Source organism: Pristis pectinata, chromosome 1 (genome assembly GCF_009764475.1).
Source record: "Pristis pectinata isolate sPriPec2 chromosome 1, sPriPec2.1.pri, whole genome shotgun sequence".
Classification (NCBI taxonomy): domain Eukaryota; kingdom Metazoa; phylum Chordata; class Chondrichthyes; order Rhinopristiformes; family Pristidae; genus Pristis; species Pristis pectinata.
In genome coordinates, this window is record NC_067405.1 from 74,641,985 (window position 1) to 74,656,566 (window position 14,582).

Below are 14,582 nucleotides of genomic sequence, written 5' to 3' on the forward strand. Positions count from 1 at the left end.
TTAATCATTATGTAACACTAGCAAAAATACATGTCAGAAATCGTATAACAGGACTGGTATGTACATGTTTGCCACTGTTTAACACCTGGGTAAGCTCTGGTGGGCACAGGCACAGGTCTGTCACTTTACAACTGTATTCAGTTCTGTTGGGTACTAGTCTATCGTGTTCTGACACTGGGGCCACTTCTGGTCCATTATATTATAACAATGGCATGCGATTGGGATGGATGCAGATCTTTCACTGTATTATACTGTGATGTTGGAAGTAGAGTCCACTCTACCTGAGGAGATGGCTGGCTGTGGATCAGTGGGCAATCAATTCAAACTGCTTTGGGATGAGGGTGCATGGACATGATCTGGCCTTTGCAGAGCACATCAGGAGGTAAATAAAATCTTGGGAATTGCACAGCAATTTCATATTCTGCATCTGCCTCAAGACGGCGAGCAAGTGGGACACAGGATTCAAACTCATAAAGCTGAGCTGAAGGATGGGTTCACCTTTTGCCATGTATATTTGGTGAGTGATTTCCTGTGGTTTGAGTGTTGGGATGTCACCATACAATGTCACAATGTGGGAGAATCAGTTTATGCCTGTGGGGCCCAGCCTGGCATGCACCCTTTTGACAGAGGGATAGGTCATCTCACCACAGAGCATGCACAACTGCAGAACACACTAGAGCAGGGCACCAATTCTCCTACAGTTGTTCACCATACCAAAATGTTTAGAAGGTGGGGACTCCTTCCAGACACCAATTAAGAAGGGTTTATCCATTCTATCCAGCATCAATAGGCATTGGAATGAGGCAACTAAATCTGATACATATAGAATGAAATACTGGCACTGGCACAGCTGAAACCTAGTGGGCATATTCTCTACAAAATGGATCCCTCAGGTTGGGGATCAGATTATGGCTATTAAGGAATGGAAGAAGCAAAGTTCCTCAAGAGAGATTGAGATGGACCTTGCAGAGTGATGGGAAATTACGTTCTTCTGTGTACTTATTCCACATTGTTACTGCACTTGTCCAGGAATGAATTTGGAATGATTCCTAGGATTTGTCTAATCCTTACACCAACTGCTTTAAATCTGGAGAAATGCAAAGTAGATATCATTGTGTCGTGCATTTGGTTGTCGTGCGCTTTTCCTTCCAGGATCGAGTAACACAATCCATGCAAAGAGTGAACCAGTCTACCAGCCAAATGCACTGTCGCAATGAGCATCTGGGGCTTGGTATTTCCCATCAGGTGCTGAGTAACTGTTGCATGGATCTGATCCACGGCTGGCACTTTGCTCTAGCTAGAATTCACACTAAGGAAAATTAGACAAAGCCCCATGATAAATCTGTTCATGTATAACCCATTTCTGGGTTTAGTGCAACGCCGCAGCTATTTAGCATTATTGGGAAGCATTATAGTTACGTGGCCTTGAGTGGGCATTTTCTGGTTAACATTCCAGGGCTGGAGGGCTTCAGTTTTGATGGAAAATGGCTAAGCTGGGGTCACGTCCTTTGAAGCACAGGAGTCTGAGGGGAGATTTAAAGAAAGTCACAGGAGGCCTAAACAGGGTGAATAAGAAGTGCCTAGCGTGCCTAGCAGAGGGGACAGTGACCACAGGGAAAAGGTTTAAGGCAATTGGTATCAGAGGAATCTGAGGAACTACTTGTTTTCCTATCACTCTTTCAGGCAGAGAGTTTCATCAGAGGATGAGGGGAGTCTGAAATACATTTAAATGTACTTGGATGAGACCTGATGCGTGGTACATCTACGTGGATGCAGACCAACAGCTGAAACATTCCATTAGACTCAAAAGCTCTTTTTTGGACAGTATTTGGACAATGGGCCTTATGGCCGCCTCCTGTGCCATACAGGTCTATTCTTTCTGTAATTAACTCAGCACATTCTCACAAATGGGATAATGGTGAATGTCACTAGAGTTCTTCAAGGATAGGTCTGTTGCTGTTTAACATTAGGGGACTGTATGGGACCATCACTGTGTTATTCCAAGGTACAATAATGGTGGGTACAGGTCTGTCATGAACATCTGGGAATCCACTGCTGAGGAAGAATGTCATAGTTTACAATATTGGATGGTGCAATACATGTAGATGCACGTTTGCCATAGCTTGACCTGGGGAAATTACTGGTGGCCATGGAGGTCACAATTTACATATTGACAGGTACAGGTGTCTCACGCTATAATTATGGTACAGAGCTGTGACAGTATAACAGCGTAATCAAACCTTGTGGTTAGAGGTCTGGCATACAGTTCATTTCTGGAGGGCACAGATCTGGCACTGTGTAACACCAGATTTAGCTCTGAAAGGTACAGATCTGTAAAACACTGTAAGCCATTACCAGTGGACAGTGATTAACACTGGAATGTGATACAGCAGGGATCTGTGTGGGTTTCTGTAATAAAAACCATGCTGGAAATACTCAGCAGGTCAGGCAGTGTCTGGTGAAAGAAACAGAGTCAAGGTGCCAGCTCAGTGAACTTTCATCAGAACTGGAGCAACAAACAGTCTGCTGGAGGGACTCAGGGGGTCAAGCAGCATCTGTGGGGTGGGGAAAGGAACTGTTGATGTTTTGGGTTGAAACCCTGCATCAGGAGTCCTGCTCGACCTGCTGAGTTGTTCCAGCAGATTGTGTGTTGCTCCAGATTCCAGAACCTGCAGAATCTTGTGTCTCTGTCTTTCATCAGAACTGTTTCTGGGTCCAGATGAAGGATCTCAGCCCAAAACGTCAACTGTCCATTTCCCTCCACAGATGCTGCCTGACCCATTGAGTTACCCCAGTTCCTTGTTGCTCCAGCTTCCAGTATCAGCAGTCTCTTGTGTCTCTGCTTCAGTGCTGGTGGGGCAGCTGTGTCCCAGGGTGAGAAAAAAATTGAGGATTTGCTTTAGGAGAAATCTACAAGGTGCATGATATATCTTTAGTATATTTGCACACCAATACATGGCTATCAAACTTCTGTTAGTTGCACGTTGATAGCATTAATGCACATTTATCTGCAGCCTATCCAACCACCAGTAATGGAATCAGTGCAATAGATGAAGATACTTTTTTTATTATTTGTGAACAAGAAGAGGCAGTTGTTTGACAATCTTGGTGCTTCTGTCAGGGAGCAACAAGAGATGAGAGACCTCTATTTAAGAAGCTAAGCTCTGAAGCCATCTTATAACAGACATCAATAGAAGGAAAGACAGAACCAGGACACAATCCTTGCCTGCTGTGGTTATGTTTGAACAGTAATTAACAGTGACACGTTAAGCTTACACTGGGTATAAACTTATTCAGGAAGTCTTCTAAGAGAAAAGAAAATCAGAATTCTGCCAGTAATCAGACATACCCACATACCATTACACCTAAAGGTATCATTTCCAAGGTAAATGATGCTCAGTAGTCCATGGACCTTCCACACTGATAGGGGCGAGTTAGTTAAGGGCGTGGTCCTCAACCATTGCTCCTGTTCACTTCATCTAGAAAAGAACAAGGGACAGTGATTGGCAAGAGGTGACAAAAACAGAGAATATTGGAGAAACTCAGCAGGACAGTCAGCATCTATAGGAGGAGAAACTCAGTTAATGTTTCAGGTCGAAAGCCTTCGTCAGAACTGGGAAGGAGAGAAAACAAGTTTGTTGTAAGTTGCATCGAGGGTGAGGGGAAGTATGCTGGGATAAAGGGAATATCTTTGATGGATTGAGGCTCAAGTGGCTGTGGGGATAAGCTGGGGCAGTTAGAGGGTGATGTGTTGCAACTAGCTGGTTAGGGTGTGCTAACGGACAGGGGAAATAGAATAAAAACAAAACTGGGCCAATATCACAGAAGTGAAAATGGCCATTTCTGCTATAGACAGAGAAAGTGAGTTACAAGTAGCTGTAGAACTGAATATTGAGCCCAGAGGCTCGCCATGTACCCAGAGAGAAGATGAGGTGTTGTTTCCTGAGCTTGCATTAGCTTCGTTGTGACAATGCAGGGAGCCACAGACGGTCAGGTCAGAGTGGGAGAAGGATGGACAATTGAAATGGCAGGCAACTGGAAGCTCAGGGTCACTCTTGTGTTCTGAAGACAGATGCTCTGCAAAACCTTCACCCAATCTGTGTTTGGTGTCTCCAGTGTAGAGGTGACCACATTGTGAACACCGAATGCAGTGCACTAGATTGGGAGAAACACAAGTGAATCACTGCTTCACCTGGAAGGACTGTTTGTGTCCCTGGATGGTCAGAAGGGAAGAGGTGAGAGGACAGGTATTGTGTCCTCTGCAGTTGCATGGGATATTGAAGTAAGAGGGGGAGTGGTTGTTAGGGAAGGAAGAGCAGGCCAGGGGTTTTGGACCAAGAGCGGACCAAGGCCAATAAGACCAAGAGCGGACCAAGGCCAATAAATGTTGGTTGGCCTTGTCATAAGTACCCACATCCCAAAACAATGAGCAAATAAATAAAAATAATCCTTGAAAATCTAAGGAGAAAGAATTTGCTCTAGTAAAAGTGCAACTATCACTTACATTTCCCTGTGACTGCCCACAACCTTCTCGCATTCCTCCGGGACCACAGCCATGAGATTTCTGTTGGCCACTGCCACCACCATGGCACCCCCTGTTGCCTTGGTGCCCACGACCTCCACGCTGCTTAGGCTTATGTTTTTGCCCCTGCGATTCATCGTCAGCATGGGGATGACATCCTTCATGATCGGGATGTTCCATCTCCTGACCTGTTTACGAGGAAGGTGAAGTGTAAAAGTTGTGGTGTCCAATTGTTTCCCCAATGGGCACTGTGTACGGGTGAGTGACAGACCCCTGTCCCAGTCAGAATGCCTCATTGCACAATTTGATGGATTGCTCAATGCACTACAACCACCACCGGGTTAATGCATTGTTCCGGCATGCAGAAGATAGCATACCACGCAACCAGTGAGTACAGACTATATCTCGTAGTTGGCGTTACAGAAGGATAAAGAAATCACATGAAACCAATACACCACAATCAGCCCTTTGAAGAAGTATAGCCTGGAAAATCAGGATACTGTATGTATCAGACACTCTACCCCCTTTGTTCTACAGCAGTTCAGTGATATCACAGAGAGGCAGAGCACAGAAACAGGCCCTTCTGCCCACTAAGTCCATGCCGACCATCACCCACCCATTTACACAAATCCTACATTAATCCCATTTTCTATCCTCCCCACATTCTCATCAATTCTCACCCCCTCAAATTCTACTACTCATCCACACCCTGGGGGCAATTTGCCAGTGGACAATTAACCTACCAATTCTTAAGCCTGGGATCAGAAAGGTAACATACCATCATGGAAGCTCACGTGCAACCACATCTCTTCCCTTGCTGGAGAATACCTTCCAACAATTTCTCCCTCGACCTTACTCCTCCCTCCCTGTACAGCTGGACCGCACACAGCCCTAAGGTGCTGAGCATTCCCCAACTAAAGTGGCTTCCACAGTCCCAATCAACAGGAACTTAGCAAGTGGTCTTGGTGACGAACGGTAAGGTGAATTCGACTGAAAATGGAATCTTACCTGGTTCACACATTCTCAAGAGTGATGGTCAGCTGAAATAAAGCAGACATGGGACGTCAGCTGTGTAATCACACAAATCCTTCATAGAGGGGAGGAAAGTGGGAGGGAGAAAGAGGAGGAAGGAAGGAAAGAGGAGGGAGAGAGAGTGAGGAATAAGGTGGGAGGGAGGGAGGAGGAAAGCAAGACAGAAACAAGGAGGGTGGAGAAGTGGGAGTGAAGGAGAAGGTGTGTGGGACCAAAGAGGAGGGGAGCAAGAGTGGAGGGGCAGGATAAGAAAAAGGAAGAAGGAATGGAGGAGGGAGGTAGCAGGAGAGAAGAGGGTAGAAGGATCGAGTGAGCACAAGGGTGGAGAGGGAGCGATGAGCAGAGGGATTGCATTCTGTCTTGCCTGTGCAATATCAATACAGGGTACTCTCAGCCTGGGCTCCTGACCAACTGAGATCAAACCTCAGGCCAGACCAGAGCTGAAGGGCCACAAGACTCCAGCCCACCGGATCACCTGATGTCAGCAGTCAGTGCTGTTGGCAAGGTCGTACAAGCTATGCCCACGGTCAACACCGCCTGCTCCTTATACACGAAGTAATGCAGAGTCGCCAACATGTACTGCAACATATAAAGGACTGGAAGAAGACTGATGATATATGAAACATGGAAGATAGACAAATCATTAATCAGCACAGACAATGAAGGGTTAACCAGCATTGTGGAGAAGGGATAGATTAATGTTTATTGAGAACTTTTTATCCCATCAGTAAGCACCCATTAAATATACATTCACTACCTGTCCTTTGATGGTGTGGGTTCAAATCACTAACATTAGCACAAAGCAGGTGTTGAAGAAAACTGGAAATCAGCAGGAGAATCTTACAGCACAAGGAGAACTTGCAGCCTGTGCTGGCTGCTTGGGAGATTCCAGTCCCACAACTCATATGGCAGAAGCATGAAAAATGCTAGAAATTCACAGCAAGGATAATTAGCTCTGAGGAGGAAGAGAAAGTTTCATCAGACCGTCACCATCACCCAGTGTCCTTTCATCAAGTCATCATTCACACTACAGTCAAGACTCTGCATTGGAACCTCTGGCATCCAAACCTATATTTCCTTTTCCACAAACTGGCAGAGCTCCTGCATATTTTCAGCTGTTTGTCTTTGGATGTCTGGTCACCTGATTTAAACCTAGAACTCCCTCCCAAACAGCACTCTGGGGGGCACTCACAGAAACACTGCAGCAGTTTAAGGCAGTGATTCGAAACCACCTTCCTAAAGGCAACAAACATCGGCATCGGCAATAAATGCTGGCTGTGTCAGCAACACACACACACACACACACACACACACACACACACACACACACACACACACACACACACACACACACACACACACACACACACACACACACACACACACACACACAATGACTTCCTCCGTGAAACAACCTGAACTTCCAGAGAGAACGGCTGAGATTCCAGTTTCCATATAAGTAGATGTTAGCCACAGCGGGATTCAAATGAAGTGGGCAATAAAACACAACACAATCAGTAGGAGCTGCACCATCACTTCAATTCTGAACGGCAGTTCTGAAAGACAGCTGTGCTTTTGCAAAACAGATCTCTTGATCATTAATCCCAGGTTCAAATGGCCACACTAGCAACAGGTGTCCTCTGACAGAAAGTAAAATAAGAAGCTCAGTGAGCTTCTACATGGAGGAACATGCACTAAGCATGCATAAAACTAGCAAAGTGTCGAAGATTCACACTTACCACTGAGCTTCAAGGGAAATCGTGCACCTTTGTTAATTTCAGCTTCTAGAGTAGTTAAAAATACATTCCACTTATATATCAGTGTGAAAACAAAACCCAACCCAGCCTGAGCTGGCCAATCAGCATTCACGAGCTCTCTCAATCTCTACCCCACCCACCCCCACCGGCCATCTCTCTCTCTCTCTCTCTCTCTCTCTCTCTCTCTCCTCCCCACCCCCCCCCCCCACCCCTCTCTCTCTCTCTCTCTCTCTCTCGATAAACAATGAAGTCACACACCATGTCTATTTTTAAGCTTGGACACATAAAACTTGTTTTTTGACTGAGTCAATTCCAGGAAAATATTTCTTGTTTTTGTTTGGTGCCATTTTGTCTCCTGGTTACACCTCTATGTTTGGTGCCTTAGGACATTTCACAATGTTAAAGGTGTTTCTTCAAGCAGAGTCTTGATTCAACAGTATACTTTTTTATATTGAAGCTCTTCATTGCTTCACTCTCTATAACCTTCCCCAGGCCAAAACCCACCCTGGTCTCTGTCCTCTTACAATTTTGATCCCCTATCCACAACCCTACATCTTTCTGTTCCATCAGTGGCAGCTGTGCCTTCAATTGCTGGACTTTAAGCTCTGGTAATCTTTCCATAATATCTTGCCTCTTTACTTGTCACTGCTCCTTAAATTCTACCTCTTTGTTCAAGCCTTTAGTCACCTGGCCTAATATCATCTTTCATGGCTTGAAGTTCAATTTTATCTGAGGATGCTCCTATGAAGAACCTTGAGATGTCCAACTATGTTCAAAGTTTTAGATGCAAGTTATTGTTGTTCTTACATTGATAATTACAAAAATTTAGTTGTTGCAATCAGCACAATCCAAGAAGATTCTACTAAGAGTTGCACCTCTTTGTGTACACTTCCCAGCACCACGTTACATCTTTGTGATGTGATTCAGACTTCCTGGGAAGGACAAAGGTTTCATTCTGTTTGTTCAAGTAAGGGCCATACCAAGTTCAGCTGAGCAACCAAATTACCTTCAGTCAGTCAGGCCATGAAGCCCGCAGGTAAATCTTCTTTTCAACTGCCCAGGGAAGGTGGAATCAAAATTCTGCATCCATTATTTTCAAAAAGTAGTAAGATTTACAGATTTATTGTATGTTCACGTGTGCAAGGAGCTGGACCACACACAACCCAAAATGGCTCTCTGCCTTCACTCCCAGGCTGCACACACTGGGTATTCCTGCTGGCCCAAAACTCACTAGGGAAAAGACTGGTGAACTATTGTGTAATCCACAATTAGTTATGGCCCATTAGAGACTATAATGAATTTGTATTGGTATTAATTACAGCCTCTCACTGATTTTTCTGTTCCTTAAATACTTCTTCTGTTTGCCATGGCCTCTCAGCACTTCAAACTTTGAGTCACAGAGTCATGGAGTAATACTGCACGGAAACAGGCCCTTCTTGTCCATGCTAGTCCCAGATTAACTGTGCTTTTATCCCCCTCTGCCCTCCGTTTATAACCATAGATTGTCTCTTCGACATAAGCCATAAACAAAATATTTAAAATGCCCACTGAGCATTTTAATGTACCCTTGCACAACCTCAGGATGTCCCACAGAGCTGTACAACAAATGAAGTGCTTCTCCGAGGTGTATTTGTTGTTAAAATGCGGCAGCTTGTTTGTGCACAGCAAGCTCCCAACATCAGATTACCTGAAGATTTGATTTCAGTGATGTTTGTTGAGTAATTAGTCTTGGTTGGAATGTCAGGGGCAACACCCTGAACTCTTCTTCCAAACAGATTGCTTACATCCACCTGACAGCCCAGTCGGGGCCTTGGGTTCTTTCAGAGGATGACATGTACTGAAGTAGAGCTCTCCCTCACCACCAGTTAGACTGCTGCCATGGATTTTTTTTTGTGTGCACATATCCCTGGAGTAAGGTTTGACCCCACAGACTTCAGAAGCAAGAGTGAACCACCAGCTGAGTTACAATGACAAGGCCGTGCCTGCCCATTCCCTGTCATGCTTTTGTTGCTCTTCCTGCCCTTAATCTTGTTTCTTCTTCCAGCCTCCGCTACTGCATCTTCCTTGTATCCAGTATTTCACCTTCCATTTCTCCCCTGCCCTGCTTCAATCCCCACTCCAGTAGGTCACTGATCTTTGACCAGCCAGCTCTCCCAGGCTTCAATTTGGTTTGGAGAGGTCCTTGACTACAACCTTTCCACCTTCCTCCATAGGACCCTCCTTGAGAGCTCCAGCCCATACCCTATCCTCCCTCCTCTTCAGTGTTCCTGCCGGGGAGGATCATCCTGCCCACCATTGTCCTCCTGCACTTCCACCAACAACAACTAAGCTTCCTCCCATGTCCCTCCACAGAGCAAGTTCCCTTGCATATATGGCCTTCTCCCAGCTGTAACCTTATTGTGGCTACAATGATCCGTTCGTGGATTCCTTGTTATTGGGCCTTTGCCACGACGGGTAAGACCATCCAAACCTCTTGCACTTCCAGGCTCTCTGGTGTCTTCCTCGGTCACTCCTGGATTTCAGACCTCCTCATTGCGCAGATTAGCAGATACTGTGACTGTGAATCATGGCAATAGTACGAGTAAGTGGAAAGGAGGTAAAAGATCAGCCGTGAGCTTATGAATGGCGTTACAGGTGCAAGAGGGCTGAATGGCCCACTCTTGCTTCTATTATTTATGTTCTCTGGGCCACTCCTACTATTTGCCCAGACCCCAGACACACCAGATTGAGCAGCAACTCCACAGACTAAACCAATCAGTGAATTGCAATGCACCAATGGCTGTCCATACAAAAAGGAGACTGGTTACTCAGGTAGAATACTCCACATGAATGGTTTTAAGGGCATGATTTAAATGAGTGTAAAGAAGTGTTTGTGGTTTAAGCTGTTTGTCCTCCAGAAATGAATATGCCTACTAATTTTTACAAATTACTCCAATTGTGGCAAACTTCCACAATGTTTCCTCTCTTTTCTGCAACTCAGTTGCAAATGCTTTACAGTTTATCTCACAGTTTAGGTGAGATGCCTTTCCCTTTACTGAAGCCTCCCTGCTTGGGTATGGTTTCCGCCGTCTGACCCACTGAAACTTTGCAGCTGATGGCACGTTGCTCTGTCTCCTCTTTTGAGTAGCTCAACTTGTTCTGGGCCCTTTTCCTGCAAAGTCCTCTATGAGTCGCTGAGATATCTTTCTTCCCATCTTTCATCAGGTTTAACACTTGAAGCTTTGCCCTCCTCAATCTCCATCTCAACTCAATGTTCCTCTTGCTTCTCATTTCATTGCCCACCTCCACCAACCTTTTCCTCCCACATCTGTAAACCCCCACCCCGATCTTGACATCTTGTGCTGTTTCCTACTAACGTGGTCTTCCTCACAGACAAAAGTAATATTTCTGCCTCTATTTAACCAAGTGAGTATATTTTATGTGTAAGCTATAAACAGGGATTATTTGACTATGGCAAGGTTTGGGTCTCCCTAACAAGGTCTTCCTCATAAGCTTCACTGATTAGCAATCGGCAAGTGTTGGGTGGTGGAGGGTGAGTGAATCTCAATGGGTCTAGCAGCATCTTTGGGGGGAAAGGAATTGTCAACATTTCGGATCCAAATCCTGCATGAGGACCCCTGATGCAGGGTTTTGACCTGAAGCATCAACAATTCCTTTCCCCCCACAGATGCTGCTCAACCATCTGAGTTCCTCCAGCAGTTTCCTTGTGGCTCCAGATTCCAGCATCTACAATCTCTTGTGTCTCAGGATGATTCTCCCTCTCCCTGGCTGGGGTCACTGAGGCCAAGCCTCTGACTTAAGCGAGTACATTCTCAAGAAACAATTGTCTATCCCCAGGTAGTAATAGTGTAATAACTGCATGAGAGCAATAACCCTTAGTTCTGACAAAGGGTTGCAGATCCCAGGAGTTTCTTCCCGCAGATGCTACCCGACTTGCTAAGTTTTTCCAGCATTTGCTGTTTTCGTGTCAGATTTCCAGCATCTGCAGGTTTTTTGATTTTCATCCTTTATCTATTCTGTTCCTTATATAAATTCTAGACCAGTACAGTCCAGTATGCTAACCACAAGCTACATGCAACCTTTTGGAATCTAGATATGACTAACTACATTAGCTAATTGGTCACTAAAGATCAGATATCATTGTGTGTGTGATCTCAGTCCTGGTTTAAATTAGTGTGTGCAAATGAACCGTTTGTTCCTTTGTCAGCAAAAACAACATCATGAAAAATTGTGTGTGATTGTTTCTTGTATTTAGCTACTTTTACAAGCAATTCATATATAGTTATAATCGCTTCATGGCCCTTTCAGAAAATCCCAAGGCATTTTTAAGACATAGCGTTTCTTTCGAAGTCTCTGTTGTAATAAACTTACTGCATGGTGTAAATTCAGTGCAGTACTGAGGAAGTGCTCCACTGACAACCAAGATATTATAACCACCTACCCACTGAGATGCACATAAAAGGTCCTTCCACTGTCTCAAAGAAGAGCAAAAGACATCTCCCCAGTGCCTGGCCCAATGTCTATCCCTCAACCAAAATCATTAAAAGCAGATCACATGCCCATTATGATGTTGTTTTTGCAGAAGGTAGCAATACTCAAAAAGGCAGATGCATTTTCTTCATTCCAGAACTAATTATTCACTGGGTTTTGCAATGCAGCTTAGAATATTTTAAGGTTGAATCAACAGGGTGTTAGTGAAACTACACCTGGAATAATGTATGCAGTTTTGGTCTCAGGCACAGTAGTGTAGCAGTTAGTGTAACGCTTTACAGCGCCAGTGACCCGGGTTCAGTTCCGGCCACTGTCTGTATGGAGTTTGTACGTTCTCCCTGTGTCTGCGTGGGTTTCCTCTGGGTGCTCCGGTTTCCTCCCACATTCCAAAGACGTATGGGTTAGTAAGTTGTGGGCATGCTATGCTGGTGCCAGAAGCGTGGCGACACTTGCAGGCTGCCCCCAGAACACTCTACGCAAAAGATGCATTTCACTGTGTGTTTTGATATACATGTGACTAATAAAGATATCTTATCTTACCTCCTTGTTCAAGAGAGCAATATACGTGCAGTGGAGGCAGTACAGAGAAGACCCATTGGGTTAAAGGGGTTGACATTGAGGAACAATTGAGCAAGCTGGGTATATGCTCATTAGACTTTAGAATAAATAGGAGCTGATCTTACCGAAGCTTTAAATTCTGAGAGGGATAATACCGAGAGGATGTTTCCCAAAGTGGGGGAACCCAGAAGTAGGAGGCATAGTTTCAGAATTTCCATTAGTTTTCCGTGTTCCCACTAGTTGGGGAATCTCAAACCAGGGGACATAGTAACAAGATTAGGGAGGGGGCAGTGACTTAAAACTTGAGGTCCTTGGGAATTTCTTCTTACAGAGGGTGTTGAATCTCTGGAATTCACCATCCTGATGGTTGTGGAGCCGAGATCATTGGAGGTATTCAAAGAGGAGGTAGATAAATATTTGAGAGATCAGGGAATTGAGGGCTAAAGGGAACTGGCAAAGAATTGATGCCTGAGGAGGTGCAGCCACTGAATGACAGGCTGAGTGGCCTTTCCCTGCTTCTGCTTTCTTATGTTCTTTTGAATAAGGGATCACCCAAGTAAGATGGAAATAAGGAATTTCTTCTCTCAGAGGGTTGTGAATCTTTGGAATTCCCCACTGCATTGAGCTGTGGAAGTAAATATATTCAAGGATGAGGTAGACAGATTTTTGATCTGTAGGCGGAGAGGGTCAAGGATTAGAGATCAGAAAGTGAAACTGAGGCCAAGGTCATCGAATGGTGGACCACACTTGCAGGGCCACATGGGCTACTTATCCTCTTATGTCTTACGCTTTAGAGTCAGGATCAAAATCTTTTTATTGGGTGTGGTTGTTTTTGCTAAAATTAATACTGGGACTAAGAGGAGTTTCCATAGCTACACCATGGTTTATCAGCAAGTTCTGCTATAATATGCTGATCGAGACATTCAGGTAAAACCAGCCTTGGATTCAGAACTATTCAGAAGATAAATTTGGCATTTCTTTGTTTGGCATAATCGATAAATGTACCAATGTGGCCCATGATAATTACATGAATAATAACAACTCTGACATTACATAATCATTTGTTGATCTATTTTCATGCAGGCTAATTGCAGAATCATAGAATCCCAAAAGCACACATGAAGACCATTAGGGTCATTGTTTCCATAGTGGCTACTTTGTAGACTGGTCCAATTATCCCCACTTCCCCAGACCCTCCAAGCCCAACCCTTCCACCACAGCCCTCCAAGTTCCTATCCTTCAAAAATGTATCCAATTCCCTTTTGTGCAATGTATCCAATTCCCTTTTGTGTTCCATTTCTTTCGGCACAATTGGTCAAAATGTCATCATCCTTCTCTGTCGTTTAGTCTTTCCTGCCTTCTCCTTTGCACACACTTTGCTCCCCTCTTTGTATATTGAAACTGAGTATGTCCAGGTTTTTATATTTTTATTTGAAATGTCCAGTTTCTGCCGTGATTCGTTTTTATATTCCGTTAGTCTTTTGGGAAAATGACAAAATAGGTTCTGACTTCAACCATCTGAACTGAGAAAGCTCACCTTAAAGATTAGCTCAGTCTCTCTATCCACAGGTGCTGTGTGTCCTGTTGAGTGTTTCCAGGATGTTCTGTCTTGCTTCAGATTTCCATTATTCGCAGTATTTTATTTCCCTTCTGATCGGTGAGGAGATAGCATCTTTCTTTGAATGTGGTCTAATTGCCTGTCACTGCATAATGCGGGGGCACAGGAATGGTGGGTACCGGTCTGTCACTGTGCAGAACTGGGTACAGAAAACACTGTGATCTCCACAATGGTGGGCACAAAAATGCCACTGTGGAACTGGTGGGTACAGTGCTACACAGCAACAGAACTGTTCCCACCAGAATTATACCCCAGTGTTATAATGTAAGAGATCTGTACCCACTAGTGTTACACAGTAGCAGACCTATCCCCAGCAATACTGTACCCGAGAGTTATGCAGTGACTGACCTGTACATCCGCCAACACCAAAACCCAGTTTTACACAGTGATAGACCACTATCCACCACTACTGTAACTCAGGGTAGCAGTGGACCTGCGCCCACCACTAGCATAACCCAGATTTATACAGCTACAGACCCATCCCCACCAGTACAGTACCCCAGATTTACACAGTGACAGATCTGTCCCCACCAGCACTGTACTCCAGTGTTACACAGTGACAAACCTGGTCCCCAGCACTACTACATGCAGTGCCTACCAGTAC

The 14,582-nt window shown here is 44.7% G+C and overlaps 1 long non-coding RNA gene across 1 annotated transcript; it reads right to left on the reverse strand.

Annotated features, from left to right (window-relative positions):
* Positions 1–3,051: 3,051 nt before the first annotated feature.
* LOC127574186 (uncharacterized) lies at positions 3,052–7,424 on the reverse strand. Its single transcript, XR_007956884.1, has 4 exons — positions 7,294–7,424; positions 5,531–5,562; positions 4,505–4,710; positions 3,052–3,479 (listed from the first exon to the last, which is right to left on the reverse strand). It is a non-coding gene; the product is annotated as an uncharacterized LOC127574186 (long non-coding RNA).
* Positions 7,425–14,582: the final 7,158 nt, after the last annotated feature.